General features: G+C 44.1%; 1 non-coding gene across 1 annotated transcript; it reads left to right on the forward strand.

The window, feature by feature from the left end:
* The first annotated feature begins 609 nt into the window (after positions 1 to 609).
* LOC111824570 lies at positions 610 to 716 on the forward strand. Its single transcript, XR_002827677.1, has one exon. It is a non-coding gene; the product is annotated as a U6 spliceosomal RNA (small nuclear RNA).
* Positions 717 to 7937: the final 7221 nt, after the last annotated feature.

Here is a 7937-nt window from a genome sequence, read left to right on the forward strand (position 1 = left end):
GGTTTTCACGTTTATTAATTTTTCTATGTATTTCAGGGCTTTAAAAGAGATCAGTTGGATTTCTACCAAAACAAATGTTTTTAGGAAATAACCTTCCTATTTGTTGTTGAATTCAACCAAAATGGTAAATTCTTTAAAACATACAGTTACTAACACGTAGCTTGAATAAATTAAATGGCATGTTCCCAGCAAGCCAGTGTGTGTATACATAACTATAACGTCCTTTAAGAGAAAACAATGTATACATTTGTAATAAAAGTAAAGTCCACTGAAATGTTGCATTTCATTAACTGCAAATTTGTTTTCAGAACAACCATGTCATTTTTAAGTGCAAATATTAGATTTAGCAATTATTTGATTTAATATGAAGAATATGCTTATGGCCCTAACTGGTTTGGCTCAGTGGATAAAGCACCGGCCTGCGGATTGAAAGGTCCCAGGTTCGATCCGGGTCAAGGGCATGTACCTTGGTTGTGGGCACATCCCCAGTGAGGGGTGTTCAGGAGGCAGCTGATCAATGTTTCTCTCATTGATGTTTCTAACTCTCTATCCCTCTCCCTTCTTCTCTGTAAAAAATCAATAAAATATATTTTTTAAAAGAATATGCTTGTGCTCGCTTCGGCAGCACATATACTAAAATTGGAACGATACAGATAAGATTAGCATGGCCCCTGCGCAAGGATGACACGCAAATTCGTGAAGCGTTCCATATTTAAAAAAAAAAAAAGAATATGCTTATGAATTTTAGCTTCTTTTACTTTATATATTTTATTGATTTCAGAGAGGAAGGGAGAGGGAGAGAGAGATAGAAACATCAATGATAAGAGAGAATCATTGATCAGCTGCCTCCTACACGCCCCCTACTGGAGGTTGAGCCCACAACCTAGGCATGTGCCCTTGATAGGAATCAAACCCGGGACCCTTCAGTCCACAGGCCGACACTCAATTCAGTGAGCCAAACCGGCTAGGGCCAGCTTCTTTATTTTAAAAGCTTTTTGTCAGATTGGCCCTAAGGAATTTCTATAGAATGTTTTATGTTTTTGTGTGATTAAAACATTGTAATTTGACTGTCATAATACTTTTCTGAGATAGAGTCTCAGTTACTTTTGCCCCATCTAACTTAAATATGTTTTTTTAATTGAGTTTAGAGAGAGAGGAAGGGAAAGAGAAAGAGAGATAGAATCATCCATGAGAAAGAGACATTGATTGACTACCCCCTGCACAGCTCCCGCCAGGATTGAGCCTGCAACCTGGGCATGTGCCCTGACCGGGAATCTAACGAGGGACCTCTTGGTGCATGGGTGGATGCTCAACCACTGAGCCACCCATTGAACTGGACTGTTTTCCTGCTGACATTCAGTTTCCTTCTTCTCAGTCCACTCTCCAACAGTTACATTTGTAATAATATTACCTTATATTTGTATAGCTGTGTAGAATTTACCCAGTTTATAGTTTTAAAACATGTTTGAATACCTAGAAGAGTAGCGATTATATTATCAATTTCTAGGTGACTAGGATAATTTTTTAAAATACACTCAGCCAAGCAAACCATTTAAAGGAAGCAATCCGTGCATGCATCTTCCCTGTTTCCTCGTGGCTGGAGCAGTATAGACAATGCTATTATTGTAAAATAGCTAGCAGTGCAGCCATAGGTGAAATCACCTGTAGTTTCATGTCAACTTGAGTGGGATCAAATTTTAACAGGAAATTTTCATGAATCCTCTCAGCAGCTGGCATTGAGTCAGCTCTCCTCTGCTTCGGGCAAGGAAATTCATCTCCTTCCAAAGGGATTCTTTCTATGGAACTTTCTCCTTTTCCTGATATGAAAAGCCCAACTTGTTAGCTTGTGGGCTATATCTGGAAGTCTACTTAAGAGAAATATGAGTTCCAATGGACAGATATTTATTTTTAAGGTTATATCACCTTGTTTGTTTGTGGGGTTTTTTTACATTTAAAAACTAATTTTTTAAGGAAAAAAAAAACACAAGTATGGGACTTGTTTGATGATATTAAAAAGTAACCAAATTAAAAATTATTCTTTAAAACCCCTGAAGTGTGAAATAGATAATATTAGCTCTCCCTGAAAATCTATAGGATGGTTTAAACTAGGTAAAATAGTGAAATAGATGAAGTTGAACTTGCTATTTCTTTCTCATTTTCAGTCTTTCAACAAATATTTGCTGAGCACCTACTATATGCGAGGCCCTGTGTTTATAGTTACTATTAAAATGATGTGCAGAAACCAAGCCTAGAATATTATGGGAGAAGATACCCATTAATCAAATAATCGTGTCAAGGAATGCATAGTGACAAATTCAGATAAGCACTCTGAAGGGTGGTGACCATTCTTTGAAAGTGGATAATAGCAAAGGAACTTGATTTAGGGTGGGAAAGAGGAGAGGCTCAAAGAAGTCTTGCCTGGGCTGGCCCTCGACCTGAGATCTGATAGATGAAAAGGTACGGGGGAGGGCCAGGAAGCCAGAGGGAATGAATAGAACAAGTTGTGGTTGGGGGACAGGGGCTAACCTGGTATAAGAAGAAGCTAGGAAGACTAGCAGTGCCCAAACCACCCAGGACCGTGTGAAGCGTGCTATGGATTCTGGTCCTCATCACAAGTGTATGTATCTCAGAATGAAGGGGGAAAGTGTTTTTAAGAAAGAGGAAATCGTCAATAGTGTCCATTCCTGCTGAGAGATCAAGAGAATTGAGATTTGAACATGTACATTGGATTTAACAACACAGCAAGTGATGGCAGAGGTTTGAGCATGTTTAAATATCAGTGGGAAGCAGCTGCCTAGGAGGGGGGGGCCCACACAAGACCAAGAGAGGTGGCTGACATTCTGACTCTTTCCAGTATCATCCCAACGGTCTGATCACTTTGTGTGATTGTACACAATGTTGGAAAATTCTGGGCATCTCCCTAACTGCATTTTATCTTGTATAAAATGGGGGTAGGAATACTGCTACATCACACATGATGGTTAGGAAAATTAAAATAAGATAGATGAACAGAGACTCTAATCTATAAAATGGAATTAAAAAGTCAGCAATGATTATTGCCCCTCAATCTCTGGTTCAGCAAAAGTTTAGTTTTTCTGTGTCCCCTTCCTTCAGGTCCCTGCTAAGTAGATAACGCCCAGTTTTCTTATCTGTGGCTGTTAGTGACTTACTGAGTGCCTGCTCCCAGATGCCTAGGAGGGGACTTCCTGTAACCTCAGTTATAGGATAATGCATAGAAAGAGGGTCTCAAAATCCCTTTGCATGCAGCATGGCTGACCAGCAGGCAGAGATCATCGTGAGCAAGTATTTTCTCTATAGCATACTAAAATCATATCCAGTAGCCTGGCTGGTGTGGCTCAGTGGTTGAGCACCAACCTATGAACCAGGAGATTGGGATTCAATTCCTGATCAGGGCATGTGCCAGGGTTGCAGGCTCCATCCCTAGTGTGGGGCATGCAGGAGGCAACCAATCAATGATTCACTCTAGTCATTGATGTTTCTATCTCTCTCTCCCTCTCTCTTCCTCTCCGAAATCAATAAAAATCTATTTTTAAAAATAAATAATAAAATCATATCCAGTAGGCACTGCCTCTGCCACCCACCCAGAAAGCACTGATCACAAGGTAATACAAAAAATGTCACTTTCTCCCTCTCCCCCACCCCCAAATCAAGTCACCCAACCTTGTGAGGTTTTCAGAAGGTTTTATTTTTGAAGCAAAGGAGTCATTTAGAAAACTAAGGCAAGAATGCCATCTTGGGGTTTCTGCTGACAGCACAGGCTACCTGAGCTGCAGATGGAAAAGGATTCTGCTCCCAGAGGTTGCTCCATGTCCCTACAGCAGTGTACTCAGATCCCTGGGGCCTTTTTCTGGTTAACTAAATGGTAACCGTTGGATTCTATAACTAAACAATTTAAAATTTTAAAGTCAAACTGATTCATGACAGTTAGGTTTGGGCCTATCCTTACTGAGCTTCTAGCTAGATCTTGCTCAGGGTTTGCCTACTCATCAGTGGTCTTATCTACTCGTGATCTGCTTAACCAGATGACTCAGAGTTTGGGGGCAGCATTTGGTAACTTCCTTTCTCACTCATCTTTTCTGCTTATCTAAGGATATATTAAAAGAAAAGGGTAACAGAATTGTTCAGGGTTTTGTTTATTTGGGGAGGCATGAAATTTAAAGCTTAAAAAACCAACAGCTCCCAAGGTTCAACGTGTGTGACTATCTATACTAATAAAAGGGTAATATGCTAATTAGAATGGGAGACCTTCCGGGAGACCAGCTGGGGAGGGCAGTTGGGGGCCTTAAGGCTGGCAGGGGAGGGCAGTTGGGGGCCTTGAGGCCGGCAGGGGAGGGCAGTTGGGGGCCATGAGGCTGGCAGGGGAAGGCAGTTGGGGGCCATCAGGCCAGTGGGGGGGGCAATTGGGGGTGAGAAGACCGGTGGGGAGGGAATTTGGGGGCGAGCAGGCTGGCAGGCAGAGTGGTTGGGGCGATCAGGCAGGCAGGCAGGTGAGCAGTTAGGAGCCAGCGGTCCCGGATTGTGAGAGGCATGTCCTAAAGTGGCAGTCGGACATCCCCCAAGGGGTCCCAGATTGGAGAGGGTGTAGGCGGGGCTGAGGGACACCCCCCACCCCGTGCACGAATTTCATGCACCATGCCAGTAGTCCTATATAATAAAAGGCTAATATGCAATTCGACCAAAAGGTGGAACGACCAGTTGCTATGACATGCACTGACCACCAGGGGGCAGATGCTCAGTGCAGGAGCTGCCCCCTGGTAGTCAGTGCGCTCCCACAAGGGGAGTGCCACTCAGCCCGAAGCTGGGCTCACAGCAGGCTAGCGCTCCAACTGCTGGCTTAGCCGTCAGACGGATATCCCCTGAGGGATCCCGGACTGCGAGAGGGTGCAGGCCGGGGCTAAGGAAGCCCACTCCCTGAGGGCATGAATTTTCATGCACTGGGTCTCTAGTTCTATATAATAAAAAGCTAATATGCAAATAAACCAAATGGCAGAACAACCGGAACAACCAAACAACTGGTCGCTATGACGTGCACTGACCACCAGGGGACGTGCGCAGAACAGGGTGGGCGACGGCCGTGGTGGGATGATGGAGCAGGTGAGCAGGGGTGCCAGACCAAGGTGGGGCATCGGTTGCTGTCATCAGGGCGAGCCTCTGGTGGTTACCGAAAAATCTTTGCTCCCATGTGCCATGGTCCCACCCGCCACTCGGACCCACTGCCGTTAGCGAGTATGAGCACGGCTACAGGCCCTAATCGCCCCTCAGGGCTTCTCCACCTCCCCCTGCTCCTGAGGGGAGATCAAGGCCAGCAGCTGCCTCTCACACCTGCTGCCGGCAACAGCCCCACTCGCACCCACTGCCAGTGCTGAAGCCACCACTCGCACCTACTGCCAGTACTGGCCCTGCTCACATCCACAGCCAGCACCGGAGCTGCTGCTCAGACACACTGCCGGTGTCTGGCGCCAGTCCCAATCGCTTGGTGCCATCAGTGGGTGTGAGTGGCAGCTGCCAGCCCTGATCACCCCTGAGGGCTTCTCCACCTTCCCCTGCTCCTGAGGGGCAATTGGGGCAGCAGCTACCACTCACAGCCACTAACAGTGCCAGCCCTGCTTTCACCCACTGCTGGTGCCGGCCCCAATTGCTTTGCGCCATCAGCGGATGCGAGTGGGGCAGGCACCAGCAGCACATGGGAGCAGAGGTGGCAGGAGTGGGGCTGCTGGCAGACAGGTGACTGGGGGCCATGGTGGGAGGGGCCAGGCAGGGGCACAGAGGAGGGGCCGAAACCCGCCCCTGTGCCTACGCAGCCTTGTAGTCCACAGTTCCTATCAAAGTGCACGAATTCGTGCACTGGGCTCCTAGTAAAGTAATAAGATTCCTTTAGATTTAGAAGGCATTTTATTCCTTGATAGGACATCTTTATAATCTTTTATTTGCATAAGTTTACCCTCATTGTTTTATTTTTTGAAAAAGGTAAAGAAGGCAGTGTCCTGTGGTTGGCATCCTTCATTAATCTTTCTCTATCTCACCCTTATTTACTAAAAAGAAGTAAATACAGTCAAAGGTGCAAAGAATCTACTAGCAAATCATTTAGAACCCAATTTTCTGTTTCCTTCTTTACAAATTATTCCTGTTTACAGAGAAATCTTGCTTTGAATGAGCTTACCTATGGAATTGTATGCATGAGAGACACAATGTAGGGTAATGAGAAATGTGCAAGATGTAAGCACTGGTTTTCATTGTGTCATAGTCTAGATATATGACCATCTCCACCCAACCCCAATAGGTTTTCTTTAAATTCCTTATCTATCTGGCATGGACCAGAGATTAATAAACAACTGTTGAATCTAACTGTGTGTCTCAAAGGTGAGATTTACACTCTGTTCTTCCTTTCCCTTCAAGCTTCAGAGCGTACTCTTATTATCTCCCACAGGTTTGGAAATAGTTTTGAAGACTGCACCTCTGAGAATGGCAAAGCAAATGCAAAAGAGAAAGTTGAGCATCAATCAAGGTAAGTACTGATTGCTTGTTTGTCTTTTCTACTACGCAGAACAAGATGAGAGTTACTTTAAAACAGAAGAAGAAGGAAGCAAATTGTGAGAGTTTTTTAAAACCGAATGTGGAAGGGAGAAAGTATGTCAAGAAATGAGGGAGTGGGGAGCTTCATAACTATCTTGATACACATTCAAAGTCTCCCCTTCCACCCTCAGAGGTGGGATGAGACTGCGTTTTGAGTTTGGGCCCTGTGTGAGCTGTGACCTTGCATAAGTAACTTGAACTTTCAATGCCTCAAATTCCTCATCTGTAAAATAGGATTAATAACAATACCTCCTTCATGAGTTTATTGACAGGGCTAAGCGAGCTAATGAATGAGTAAAATGCCTGGCAAATGGCACCTGCTCAATAAGAGTAGCAGCCACTGCTAGTAAACTGCAAAGGCCAACCACCCCAGTTAGTTCCGTGGTGCTCCTTTCCTTGGGCACCAGCCATGCACAAGCCCATACTGCCCTGGAGGGAGCTGGCCCCGTCTCAACATGTTACTCCTGTTTGGGGAAAAAATGACCACATATAAATATGGTTTGTTGAACAAGAACTGCTAGGTCAACTTGCAAAAATCAGCATCATATAAATGAACTAAGCAAGGGCTAGAACTCTTTGGAGAAATAGGGAATGCAGTTTAAAGCAACTTGAAAAGTGTACTATGAGATTCAGAGAACAAACGTGATTTCCAGAGGGCAGAGGGATTGGGGGACTTGGTGAAAAAAGGTAAAGGGATTGGGAAGTACAGATTGGCCATTACAAAATACTTACAGGATATAAAGTACAGCCAGCATAGGGAATATAGTCAATAATACTGTAATAACTATGTATGGTGGCAGGTGGGTACTGGAAATATTGGAGGGAACACTTTGTAAAGTATATGATTGTCTAGCCACTAAGCTGTACACCTGAAACTAGTAGAAAATAATATTGAATGTAAACTGTAATTGAAAAATAAAATATAATTTTTTTCAAAAGGGTCTACTAACTATGAGAGGCAAATCAATGAGAAAAAATTAAAAAAGGGAGTAGTCACTTGTATGCATGCATATTAGCATAACCAGTGGACACAGACACTGAGGGGTGGGGACTTTTCCTGGGGAGGGGCCAATCAGGGAAAAAGGAGACATATGTAATACTTGAGTTTAAACAATTTTAAAAAAAAGAAAAAGAAAAGGGAGTAGTCACTAATGGGAATCTTCCCACGCAGAGACAAAGTTCCAGGAGAAACAAATTAGTTCAAGGAGAGTTCTTCAAACTTACAAGACCTTCTCGTGCCCACTCTTGGCTGATGACATTGCTTCCTATTTCAGTAAAAACAGAGACTACTCAGAGATAAACGCCCACCGATTCCCATCACATCCACCAGCCTGCCAGCACCT

The sequence above is a fragment of the Myotis lucifugus genome, unplaced genomic scaffold, assembly GCF_000147115.1.
Source record: "Myotis lucifugus unplaced genomic scaffold, Myoluc2.0 scaffold_2441, whole genome shotgun sequence".
Classification (NCBI taxonomy): domain Eukaryota; kingdom Metazoa; phylum Chordata; class Mammalia; order Chiroptera; family Vespertilionidae; genus Myotis; species Myotis lucifugus.